Source organism: Desmodus rotundus, chromosome 10 (genome assembly GCF_022682495.2).
Source record: "Desmodus rotundus isolate HL8 chromosome 10, HLdesRot8A.1, whole genome shotgun sequence".
Lineage (NCBI taxonomy): Eukaryota > Metazoa > Chordata > Mammalia > Chiroptera > Phyllostomidae > Desmodus > Desmodus rotundus.
Genome location: NC_071396.1, coordinates 51,772,287 through 51,786,725, shown reverse-complemented (window position 1 = coordinate 51,786,725; position 14,439 = coordinate 51,772,287). Strand labels below are relative to the sequence as shown.

General features: G+C 37.9%; 1 protein-coding gene across 10 annotated transcripts in view; it reads right to left on the bottom strand.

Moving 5' to 3' along the window:
• The window catches only part of LOC112318205 (protocadherin alpha-C2), a 186,943-nt gene that overhangs the window by 80,797 nt on the left and 91,707 nt on the right, over positions 1–14,439 (bottom strand). The window lies entirely within an intron of this gene.

Here is a 14,439-nt window from a genome sequence, read left to right as displayed (position 1 = left end):
TAAGAACAGGTTAGATGCCCGTACTTGCTCCATCTTCGTTTTTAAGCCAGACTCCTTCACAGAAATCCGCACAATGATCAGTTCTATGAAAAACGGCTGTGAGCTACAAGCAAAACTTCCAAATTCCGCCTAGTACCCTACAACAAGCGACTTTCCCTGAGATGGAGGAGAGCCGGAAGAGACTGACTTAAATTACTATTAAATACTAAATTCCTCACTCAAATCCTTCCTTTAATTGCAGTATTCAAAGTTCCAAGAACCAAAATTTGAAAGACAAAAGCTGACTGCCAATCAGGAATGGAAGCTTTCAGGGCGTTCTATTTTCTAATCAGAAAACTGCCTAAAAGTATTGTTAATTATTAAAGCTGAGTGTGGGATACATGGGGGTTAATTACACAGTTCTCTCGACTCCAGTGTAACTTTCAATATTTCTATAATAACTGTTTAATTACTGATTAAAATGGAGCGGCGGCAGGCGGCTCCAGCATTCTGGTCTTACGACGAAAAGTAGGATTGATAACTCCCCTGTGCCACTGAGAACCAATCGCCTCCTGGGAACATCACAGACCCGGCCCTTCTCTCTTCCAGGGAAGAAGGGAGGGCTGCAATATAAGGCAACGTAAGCAGTAAATGTTCCTGCCTAATTTTTCTTTCTGAATTAAGGAACCAAGTCTTGGATAAAATTAGAGCGGGCAACGTGTCAGCCCATTGAAGTGTTAGGGAGAGTCATAAGTACAGCCATCTTTGAGGATCTTTATTAATGGGTGAAATAACTCATAAAAATTAAAACATTCTTCACTAAATTTCAGAACCAAAACTAATTGCCTGCTTCAGTGCCAGAGATTAGGGTTTGTGTTTCCTCGTTTTAAGTTAATGCTGCTAAACAAGACTAACTGCTTTGGGGTGAAAGGTTATATATTTTTTTTACTTTTCCCTTAGCCTCAGCAGAAATATGCCTGAGGGGATGTACCCAAGTTCTGGAAGGCCCGGACTTTTACCAATCGGCTTCCAATTTTACAGGGTTTATGAATTCTGAGCTGTATCTAGGACAGTTTGTGTGGCTGTAGATTGGGAAGTGGGGAGAAGGAAAACCACCATGACAAAAACTCTTCCCCCTTCACACGCTTCTCAGACTTTTGGCTTCCCTTTTTCACATTTCTGTATTTAAACTGCCACTGGAGTCTAATTTCAAAGGATTTAATTTGTGTCAAGAATAAGTGGATAGCACTCACCTGCAGAATTTGTCCCACCAGCTGACTCCACCTGTTTAGGCATAACCGGGATTTATGGGAAAGCCATATTTAGGCCATATTTAGGGTACACTTGGAAATCCCAAAGAGGAGCAGTCTCAGGAATTCTTCCTTTTGTATAAGGTGACTAGGTAAACATTAAAATCGTGAATTAAGAAAATATTTCTTCAGCAGAACCTTTTCTTTCTGATATTTCATTTTGCCATTTTATGGCATTTTCCATAGTTCCCATTAGTCAGGCACTTTCAAGTTTTTAATTAAGTGCAAGTACAACTTCAAGTGGGCTTGGTGCAAATACATAGTCCTGATTACCGCTTGGGCTCTATTGCCAAGAGTATTATTTTAAATCTCTCCCTCCAAACTTAGCCTTAAGCTGTAAATTCAAAACATTTCTAGCCATATGGATAAGCTCCTATTTTTAAGCCAGTCTCCTGAAAAGAAATCTGGGCAATGCGGGGAAGTGGGGGGAAGATGTAGGGACAACATCCACATTGTTGCTTGAAGCCAAACAAAAAAAGAAAACAAGCAGTCAATCTAATTCCCACCAAAGAGTTTGTCAGCAAAAGAATATTGTACTTCAAACAAGATTTCTTAGTGCTGAAGACTATTCCTTGGGGGGTTATTATGTACTTATGGAAACTAAATTAAACAAGAGGACATCACAATCACTTTAAGCAAATTTTAATCCAGTAAAATAGCTTAATAAAGTGTCCAAATCAAGTCAAAGCGAGGGGGAATTCTTTGTATCACGTTGTCATTCTTTCTTCACTTGAACCCTTTACCAACAACACATCACTACAGAATTTCTTTCTCAAGTTTCTAGTGCAAAGGAACTAGTTTCTCTCCATGATATAATACCAGATAAAGTGTCTTGGATCTTGCTTCATGAATCTTCACTCTAATGAACTCTACACTGTGTTTACTTACTGCTTTTTATAATTATGTGCCTGTTTTTCAAAAATTACCCTTTTATAAAAATATTTTTCCATTTCATCTTCAAAGTGTAGCCCTCAGAACTTGAAGTCATACTCCAGACTGGTTAAATCAGATCCAAGAAGAGGATCTAGTCCTTTGATTCTAAATACCACCTATCCTATCAGGTAATGGAGGCTGAAACTGCATCTGGCGCTTAGACAGCTACATCACATACTTTTTTAATGATGGATTGAAAACAAAAATTCACATCCATTTTTTCCTAGGTGTTATTAAGCCACAGATCAGAAAATCCTAGACTGTTATGCTTACTTTTTTTTGCTTAAAGTTTTTAAATATATTAATCACAGAATATATTTTACCTACATACAAATTTCATATTCCTACACATTTGGTAAGCAGTCACAATAGACCATCTTCTGAACTGCAGATGAAATTTTTCATCAAATGCAGCTGAAAAGGAAGACCCGTGACTACTACCCCCCACCTACCTGACATAAGTTTATTAGATGGTGTCTAACCTGAAATAAAAATCTGACAAAGATACTATTAACAGTCTCCAGAAAAGAATCTAAACAAATTTCATATTATATAATAGTTTCCTACAATGCTAAACGAAATATTGCCAGATCACCATTATGATAGATGCTTAAAAGAAATTTGATAATCATCTGGCAGCTTTCACAAAACAATGCATCAGAGTCTCTCCCAAGAGACCCCAGAAGCAACACAGCTGGTGGTGGGCTTCAGACCGCATTGGAGCATCACCCAATTAGCTCCACAAGTGGCACTCCCAAAGGCACCAGACCCTGCTGAGGCAAATTTTTCCTCATGGGGTCAGCCCTCACACAGCAGTTCATACACTGTGGTCGGGGTCATTCCTCACAGTCAGTCAGCCTGAGGGTCAACCCCACCCATGGGGAGGCTGACAGCAATAAGGACTCAATTACAACAGGAAGGCTCACTCACCTAACCCACACAAGGACATTCCTGGAGTCATCTAGCTCAAGTGATCAGAAAGACTGTGCCACTGAGCCCCACAAGACACCAAGTATATAAGGCCACCATACCAAGATTGGGAGACAGCAGATCTACCTAATACACAGAAACAAATACAGAGAGGCAGCCAAAATGAGAAGACAAAGAAATATGCCCAAATAAAAGAACAGAAGTAATCCCCAGAAAAATAATTAGATGAAATGGAGGCAAGCAATCTACCAGATACAAAGTTCAAACAATGGTTATAAGGATGTTCAAGACATTTAGTGGGAAAATGTATAAACTCAGCAAGTACAACTTTAATAAACCCAGCAAGAATTTAAACAAAAGATAGCAAGCATTAAAGCTCAGCGAGAATTTAAACAAAGAGATAGCAAGCATTAAAAAGACATAAAAACCACAAAAAAGGAACCAGCCAGAAATGAAGAACAAAATATCTGAGATGAAGAATACTTGAGAAGGGATCAACAGCAGGTTAGGTGAAGCAGATGATTGAATCAGCAATTTGGAAGACAAGGTAACAAAAAACACCCAATTAAAGCAGCAAAAAGAAAATTTAAAAAATGTTTAAGTGAGCATAGTTTAAAGGACCTCAGGGATAACATCAAGCACAATAACATCCACATTATAGGGGTACCATAAGGAGAAAAAAGAGAGCAAGGGATTAAGAACCTATTTGAAGAAATAATGACTAAAAACTTCCCTAACCTAGTGGAGGAAAAAGACACACAAGTCTGGGAAGAACAGAGATTCCCAAACAAGATGAACCTAAAGAGGCCCACAATAAGACACATTATAATTAAAATGGCAAAGGTTAAAGACAAAGAGAGAATCTTAAAAGCAGCAAAAAAAAGAGAGTTAACTACAAGGGAGCTCCCATTAGACTGTCAACTGATTTCTCAACAGAAATATTTCAGGCCAGAAGAGATTGGCATAAAATATTTAAAGTGATAAAAAGCAAGGATCTACAACCTAGACTACTCTATCCAGCAAGGCTATTATTTAAAATTGAACATGAAATAAAGATCTATCTAGACAGAAAAGCTAAAAGGCACCAAACTAGCATTACAAAAAATGTTAAAGGGTCTTTTTTAGGAGAAGGAAAGAAAGAAAAGAATATAGTTATCAAGAAAAAATGGCAATAAAGACATACCCATTAATAATTACTAAAATGTAAATGGATTAAATTCTCTAGTCAAAAGATAGAGAAGCTAAGTGGATAGAAAACAAGACCTCCATATATGCAGTCTACAAGAGACCCACCTCAGAATGAAAAGCACAAACAGACTGAAAGTAAAGGAGTGGAAAAAGATATTTAATGCGTATGGAAATTTTTTAAACTTTGTGGTAACAATATTTATATCAGACAAAATAGACTTTCAAACAAAATCTATAATAAGAGACAAAGAATAACACTGCATAATAATAAAGGGATCAATAAAACAAGAGGATATAACTCTTGTAAACTGTTATATACCCAACATAGTAGCACCTAAGTATATAAGCAAATTTTGATGGACATAAAGTGAGAGAACAGTCATTGTAGGGGATTTTAACACCACACTGAGATCAATAGATAGATCTTTCAGGCAGAAATCTACAAGGAAACAGCAGCCTTAAAGAACACACTAGGTCAGATCAATTTAATTGATATTTTCAGAGCATTTCACCCCAAAGCTACAGAATACACATTCCTCTAAACTGCACATGGAACATTTTCTAGGATAGACCACATGTTAGGACATGTCTCAAAAATTTAAGAAGACTGAAATCATACCAAGTATCTTCTTCAACCACAATGGTATGAAACTAGAAATCAATTACAAAAAAAACCCTTGAAAAACACACAAACACATGGATGCTAAATGACATGTTACTAAATAATGAATGGATTAACAATAAGATCAAAGAAGAATCAAAAGATACCTTGAGACAAATGAAAATGAAAACACAACAACCCAAAACCTATGGAACACAGTGAAAGCAGTTCTAAGAGGGAAATTCATAGCATTTCAGGCCACCTCAAGAAACAAGAAACTTTTCACCTAAAGGAACAATCTAACTTTACAGCTAAAGGGAATGAGAAAAATAACAACAAAGCCCAAAGTAGTAGAGGGAAAGAAATAAGAAAGATCAAAATGGAAATAAACTAAATAACTGAATAAAAATAAATAAATAATTTTTTTTAAAGTCATTCATAAAAATTATAAACAGAACAGTGCTAAAATCAAACCCATCAAAGAAATTCCTCTGAGATACACTGATTTTCACATTATCTTTAAGTATTATACAAACCAAATGCTCCATCAGAGACCATATTTGTTTACCAGATTGCTTATTTTGGAAGTGTTTCTGTAAACTAGATGTATTATATTAGTAATCATAGCCACCAAGGCCTGAATGCAGAGGTTATTTTACTACTCTTAAGGCCAAAAAAGAAATCAATGCCATAAAAATAAAAATAAATGAGTAAGTAAATAAATAAATAAAAATAAAAATATACAAAAAATCAATGAAACCAAGAGCTGGTTCTTTGAAAAGATAAACAAGATTGATAAACCTTTAACCAGACTCATCAAGAAAAAAAGAGAGGGCCCAAATAAATAAAATCATAAATGAAAGAGAAGAAGTAACAACAAACACCACAGAAATGCAAGGGATTATAAGAAAATGTTACCAACAGCTATATGCCAACAAATTGGACAATCTGGAAGAAATGGATACATTCTTAGAAACATACAGTCTTCCAAACTGAATCAAGAAGAAAAATCTAAACAGACCAATTACAAGTAACAAGATCGAAGCAATAATCAAAGAACTTCCAACAAACAAAAGCCCTGTGGTACATATATACAATGGAATATTATTCAGCCATAAGAAAAGATGAAATACTGCCATTTGCAAAAACATGGATGGACCTTGAAAATATGCTAAGCAAAATAAGTCAGACAGAAAAAGTTAAGAACCACTTGACTTCACTCACATGTGGGATATAAAAATGAAAGCAACAAATTAACAAATAATGAAAACAAATAAACATGAATTCAAAGACACAGAAAACAGTATGGTGGTTACCAGAGGGAAGAGGATAGTGGGGGTAGTAAAGGGTAAAGGGAGTCAAATATATGGTGATGGAAGATGATTTGACTTTGAGTGACGGGCACAGAATAAAATATGAAGATCATGTATCATAGAAATGTAAACTTGATATCTATATAATCTTATTAACTGATGTCACCCCAATAAATTTAACGAAAAGAGAAAACAGTCCTGAACCAGATGGCTTCACAGGTGAATTTTACCAAACATCCAAAGAAGAAGTGACACCTATCCTCAAAATTTCCACAAAACATTCAAGATGAGGGAAGATTCTCAAGCTCATTTTACAAAGTCAGCGTTATTCTAACTCTAAAATCTGTAAAAGACATTACCAAGAAAGAAAATTATAGTCCAATATCCCTAATGAACATAGATGCAAAAATCCTCAACAAAATATTAGCAAGCCAAATTCAGCAATATATTTAAAAAATTATATACCATGATAAAGTGGGATTTATTCCTAGAATTAATTCAAGGTTGGTATGATATCCACAAATCAATTAATGTAATATACCACATAAAATAAAAATCACATATAATCATACCAGTAGATGCAGAAAAAGCTTTTGACAAAATCCAGCACCATTTATGGTTTTTTAAAAACACTTAACAAAATGGGAGTGGGGGGGAACATATTTCAACATAATAAAGGCCATATATGACAAATATCAAACTCAACAGGGGAAAAACTAAAAGCATTTCCCTTAAGATCAGGAACGAGACAGAGATTCCACTTTTAACACCCTTATTCAACATAGTACTGAAGTTTTAGCCACAGCAATCAGACAAGATAAAGAAATAAAAAGCATCCAAAAAGGAAAGGAAGAAGTAACATTGTCATTATATGCAGACAACATGATATGCCTGCAGAACGCTATATATACAGGAATGTATACAGAACCCTAAAGATTCCACCAGAAAACACCTAACACTGATAAATGAATTCAGTAAAATGGCATAATACGAAATAAATATTGAGAAATTGGTTGCATTTTTATACACCAATGATGAAATATTAAGAAAAAAGAAATTAAAAAAACAACCTCATATACAATTGCATTAAAAAGATAAAACATCTAGGAATAAGTATAACCAAGGGAGTAAAAGACTTGTGCTCAGAAAATTTTTAGACACTGAAGAAAATACAAATAAATGGAAGCATATACCATGTTCATGGATAGGAAGAATTAACGTAATTAAAATGTCTATACTACCTGAAGTGATCTATAGATTTAATGCAATTCCTATCAAAATACAAATGGTGTATTTCACAGAACTAGAACAAATAATCCAAAAATTCTTATGAAACCACAAAGGATCCCAAATAGCCACAACTATCTTGAGAAAGAAGAACAAAGTTGGAGGTATCATACAACCTGATATCAAACTATACTACAAGGCTATAATAATCAAAACAGCATGATGGAACTTCCAGTCAAAATGGAGGCATAGGTAGACACTGTTCACCTCCTTGTACAACCACAAGGATTACAGCTAACCTCAAAACAAAAAACACCCAGAACTGTCAGAAAAACTGTATGGAAGTCCAGCAACCAAGGATTTAAAGACACCATATTCATCCAGACAGGTAGGAGGGGCAAAAATGGGGAGCTGGGGTGGAGAGGATGTGGTGTGGTGGTGGCGAGGCTTCAGCAGCAGTGGCAGGTGGGAAAAGGTGGTCCCATATTCATCTGTGGTGGATAAAAATCAGGAAGGATACCTTGGCAGTAAGCAGTCCCAGGCCAGTCAGGGCAGCCCGGTGTTCCAGCACTGGTAAATAAAGCCTCATAACTTCTGGCTGTAAAAACCAGTGGGGGTTGGGGTGGCAGAAGAAACTGCTGGTCTCTTGAGAGAGTCTGTTTAAAGGGCCAGATTGGTCCTACAACATACACAAACCCACCAGCTTTGGGAACCACCACTGGGGCAGCAGCTAGAGGTGTGCCAGTCACATATGGAAAGGGGGTGAAGTGACTGGAAACAGGGTGAGTGCCAAGCAAGCCTCCAGCAGTTAGCAGCATTGTCCCCCTCCAACCCCTCCCCCACACACAGAACCATAAAGTGATAAAGTGGGTTGCCTCACCCTGGAGAATACCTAAGGCTCTGCTCTATACAACTTAATAGGTGCGCTAAGACAGAATATATGCACCCCTCTGTTCATAGCAGTGCTATTTACAATAGCCAAAATTTGGAAGCAGCCCAAGTGTCCATCAGTAAATGAGTGGTACATTTATACAATGGAATACTACTCAGCTGTAAAAAAGACAAAATTTTACCTTTCACAACAGCATAGACCTACAGGGTATTATGCTAAGTGAAATAAGCCAGTCAGAGAAAAATAAATACCATACAACTTCACTTACATGTGGAATCAAATGAGCAAAATAAACAAACAAAACAGACTCATAGATACAGAGAATAGACTGACAGCTGTGAGAGGTGTGGGGGGCTGGGTGACATAGGCAAAGGGATTCAGCAAAAAAAGGAAAAAAACCCTCATGGACACAGATAACAGTATGGGGATTATCAGACCGAAAGGGGGTTGGGGGCAGGTGGAAGAGGGTAAACAGGGGATAAATGGTGACAGAAGGAGACTAGGCTTCGGGTGGCAAGAGCACCATGCATGTGCAGATGATGTACTGTAGAACAGTACACTTGCAACCTATATAATTTTATTGACTAGTGTAACCCCAATAAATTCAATAAAAAATAAGTGATTAATAAATATTTGTTCAAAGTGATTCATTAAAAGTATTTAAAACTTAATGTTCTGTCCTCACTCAGCTTTAGGGGCAGATGAGGGAGGAAAGAGGAAGGCTGAAATCTAGGTTTTCAGTACATGGGCGTTTGGTAAGGCTGAGGAAAGACCAACTGGTAGGAGCCTTGCTGTAAAGATTAAAGATGATTTGTCCCTCCCTCAGTGGTACTTGCCAGAGATGCAACATAATTTTACACCTTAAACATCCATTTCCAGATTCCACAGAAGACCTCTCAGGTGACCTTAAATAGGACATTTGGGTAAATTTCTGCATTGCTTAAATGAACCATCTCCGCAGAGAGAAGTGATAATACAGCTGGTTAGTTTACATGAGTAAAAACACTTGCAAACCTCTGGATGAAAGGACTTCTGCAGGGGTACAAAGGGTGAGGTGACATGTTGGGTCCAATTCTACCCTTTTATGGCGGCACAGAGGGAGCAGGCAGGACACTCGGGGGAGCCTCTGGCACATCATGTTCAGACTCATACTCCAAGAAATCTCCCTACTTTCAGTATACAGAGTGTTTTAATATTAAGTTATTATTCTAGTAACTATTTTCCTTTCCTATTTCTCTCCTAAAGTCTCAGCTTGTGTAAAGGGTGTCTTTAGAGGGATTAGCCTGTGAGGTTTTCCCTCTAAAACACGTTAGTTTGTTAATTTTTACATCTGTGACACTCAGTCCCTAAGCATGACCGTCTCTGTTGCTGAGCTGATTGGAACCAAATGGGGTCATTTCATCAATTCTAGACAGATGTTCACAAGTTAAGTTGGAGATTAGAATAAACTCAGAGAGGAGAAAAGACAATTTCAACAAAAGCTGCCAGTCTATGAGTTAATAATATCCATTTATAAAAATGGTATTAATGGGTACTTAAGAAATAATACCCATAGAATAGAACATTTTCTGTTGGCTAGATTTTGCATCTCTGAACACTGCCCCCACCATCCACAGTTTTTTTTTTTAATTTGTTTATTTTAGAGAGAGGGGAAGGGAGAGAGAGAGAGATGGACAGAAACACTGATGTGAGAAACATCGATTGGTTGCCTCTAGTACACGCTGCAACCAGGGACCAATCCCGCAATCTAGGTATGTGCCCTAATGGGGAATCAAACCAGCAACCTTTTGCTCTGAGGGATGACACCCAACCAACTGAGCCACACCAGTCAGAGCAACACACACAGTTTTGTGTACAATGTTTATGGAAGTGATGTAAGGAAAGGCAAATCGTTCTAAAGAAAAATATTACTTTCAAGACTTCTAGGAAGACTCGAATCCCTGGGAGGAGCACCCTTCCCCACCCCCTTGAAGCACTGCCTATGTTCAGCCTGCACTACCCTTGCCCGTGGGTGGGCTGACAGGAAGCAGACGTGCAGAAAGAGTCAGTGTGCGGTGAGTCCGCCTCTGCACTGCGCTGCCAGGCCCCGGGTGGAAATCATTCACAATCCTTCACCTTGCTCTGAATGCTGTGTGGAAAGCGTGGTTTGTGAACATATTGAAACTAATGTTAATTTAGGCTTCTCGGATATCAAAAAGCCTCCCAAGACTAGAAAATAAGGTAAAATTTTTTAAAGAAGCATATTCCCTGGGAGATTTCTTGTATTCCCGGTTACATTGCCAGTAGTTAGTCTGAGAAATATGTATTTAAATAAAAGAAAGTTATTTAAACATACCAGAACCAGAAGATATTAATAAATCTGGTGTTGGTTTTAAAAATAGACAAAGACTTGTCAGCAAAATTTGAGACCACTTCTAATTTTATCTGACCCATTTGGTTACATACTGCTTTTTGAGACAATGTCAGTGCCCGTGGAATCATAGGGAACTGCCACCACAGTATATCCGAAGAACACTGGATTCGGAGTCAGGAGACATGGATTCTAGGTCACGTCAGACTATCACTTAAAAGCAGAGTGAGCACAGGGACGTTATCTCATCTGTATGAGCCTTGTTTTCACACGTAAAATGGAGATGGTCTCACCTATTGATTTTGTATTAACACAAAATCCTACATGAAATATTTTGCAACTTGTACGGTCTACAACATAAAATGCACACATCAGTGGAAGAAATTTTGTAGCCAACATGACGTATTTGATTATAACAGAGAATAGGATTTTTTCTTCTCATCTCATCTTTTTCTTCCTACGTCTATTAAACTATTTAACAAATAATTGCTAAGTGCCTAATGTGTGCCAGACACTATGTTAGGTGCAGAGAATCCAGGGGAAACTGGTCAGGTAAGATACGTTGTGGGGCAGGGAGGGGGGAGGCAACCAATGCATGTGTAAATAAGTGAATGAGCAATTTCAGAGGATGAGAAGGGCTAAGAAGATGATGATGATTCAAAAGAGCTTTCTGAGGAGACAGCATGCAGGCTGCAATCTGAATGCTCACACACAGTTTCTGGTACAGAAGAAACACAGTGGGAAGGGTAGTCCAGGAAGAGACAACAGTAAGTTCCTAAGACCAAAATGATCTTGGTATGGCCCAGACACAAAAATGAGGCCCCCACACAAGTAGTATGACGAATGAAGAGGAGGGCTTAACAAGGTGAGTTGGGTAGACAGGATGGATAGGGAGGGTCTTGGAGACTGTGGTGAGGAATTTAGATTTTATTCTAAACTCAGTGGAAAGCCATTGGGTAGTTTGAAGTAGGAAAGTGACTTAATCTGACCTGCATGGTCAGAACTTTTGATAAGACCAAGTAAAGAGGCAGAGTCTTTGTTAACATTATAACACTGAATTTCTTGTTAAGAGAGACAGAAATATTTAGCTTTAAAGAGTTTTCCACAGTGGAGACTAACAGACATCTCAAACTCAGCATGTTCAAAATTGAGATTTCTCTCCAGCAGCCTTCCCTTTTTTAGAAATGGTCATTATATGCTTCCAGTTTTCAGAAAAAAAACCATGGAGCCATCCATGATTCATACAACTTGTCAGCAAAGCCTGAGCCCATTTCGCACCTTCTTCATTCCCCGCTATGACCATGGCCCCAGTCTCCTCATCCCCTGCCGGGACCAGTGCAATGGCCTCCTAACCATCTCCCTTCTCTCCACCCTGTCTCTCTTCAGTCTGTTTTCAACACAGCTGCCAGAGGGAGCCTGTTGACATAAAAGTCAGGTGATACATTTCTCTGTCTAAACCCTCCAATGGTTCTCTTATCTCAGAGTCAAACTCAAGGTCCTCAATACCCTAGGAGGCTTGAAAACATCTTTCCCACTTTCCTCTCTTCTCACATTTCCTGCCAGTTTTCTGCCCACTTCCTCTGCTCCTTGAGCACTCATGCTACTCCCACCTGAGGCCTTTGCTCTTCCTGGCCCACCTCACACAATATGTTCTCTAGATACACATAAGACTTTCTCTTTTGTCTCTTGTTAGATTTTACTGAATTTACTGAGAATTCATATTCTCAGTTTAGGTAGGAATTTGATTGTTTGTATAAATCAATATTTTGTTTTTTAAATGAGTACTTAATAGATGTAACTCAAAGTCCACTTTGGCTTATTTTTATCCTAATGACTTCTGCATAATAGGCACCATTTATTCTTTGGGTAAATGAACACAATCTAATGATTTTTTTAATGCTATCTAGGATTAATATTCAGTACCTTTTTTGATAATGCACCCCAGGCATGGATTTACAAATCCCTTTTTGTATTGTAGAGTTCCTCTCAAATTACTCTTCTCTGTAAACATAATGATATAAAATTAAAGATTCAACTAGCTGATATGAAGCCTGATGAAGACCAACTCTGTGCAAATATCACCTGATCCCTGGGATACAGTATCCTCATCATTACATCACCCCCTTCAATGGCTTCCCCACTGTCCTAGGGATGAAGGCCAGAACCTTTACCATGGCCCCATAGTCTGGAGCCTGCAAGTCTCTCAGCCCCATCTGAGGCCCTGCTTCCTCTTTGCTCCCTGCCTTCCAGACATTCTAGTCTTCTTTGAATGTGTCTTCCTTCCTCTTGTCCGAGGACTTTTGCAGTTTAGTCCTTTGGCCTGAAATACTCTTACTTCCTCCTCCATGTACTTCCTTCTCCTGCTAATTCCTATATTTCAAGTCCCACAGCAAACGTCACTTCCTTGAGAATGTTTTCCCTCACTTCACTCAACAAGTCACTCTATTCCCTTCTTATGTGCTGTCATAATACCATTGTCCTTTCCTTCAAAGTATGACTTGGAAGGAAATTTACACTTATTAGGCTGAATGTTTGATATTTTTATCTCACTAAACTGGACAAGGACAAAGATTGTATGCATATTTTCTCTCTAATCCCCAGCATCCAGCACAGTGCCATGCCCATTTAAGATACTCAGTAATTATTTGTTAAATAAATAAATGGATGAATAAATATTAACATGAATAAATAAAAAGATCACATTTTGGGGTTTTGAGGGTCTCAGTCAGCTTTTAACAGAATGTCATTATTATCCTCCCATATCCAGAGCTTTTTAATCTTATCATTATCTCCATGGCTCACAATCTGATGGCATGTCTCCCCAAAATACTAATCATGCATAATTCACACATGATTTTTCAGCCCTCAGTGAGCTTTCACATTCATCTCTACATTTCACTCGATTTACTGATATAGAATCTGAATCCCAAAATGCCACCTAGTTAAAAATACACAAAGTTAAGGCTAGAATTCTAACCACACCAAGGTTCCTGGAAAATCTGAAAAGGGAAGATGAAGAACCGGAAATTGGGTCCAATTATAAAAGCCCATAGGGGAAGGTATCTTAAAAATAGAGATATCTTTCCAACATCAAACAAAAAACACACATAACTTATTAAATGTTTTTTAATTAAAATCCAGTTAGATTGGGTCACATATCTATCTGACCGAAGAGTACATCTGACATGGACGTGTAAAAATGGGGGCAGGGAGTCAGTGATTCCAATTCCATGGCGATGACAGCAAACCTCACCAATTTCTCCTTTATGTACCTGTTTTGTGCTTATTCTTTTTTTAATTGTTATTCAATTACAGTTGTCCCAAAAGCTTTATGTTGTATCAGTACCAGCTTACCACAGATTCTTCTATTCTATATTTGTCTATACCATGAAATTTGGCTCTCCACTACACAACTGGCTCACAGTGTTTCCTATGTATACTTTAGTCTTAAGACTAAAATAGAAATAGGTGGGAACTATTTCTAGGAACAACGCAGTGCTCTGTACTTAAGGGTCTTATGGATCATTTAAGCCAACTAACTCTTTTTACATAAGTCATTTGACAACAGACAATTACAAAACAGGTGACTGAGAAGCTGAGCAGAGATTTTGAGAGTACTGAGTTAGAAAGACAAAAACTGGAGTCCTGAATACTCCAGGAAGGAGAGCCCTAGAAATTCCCCATGCTTTGGTTTGGGTACCCCCCAAAAGGCAATA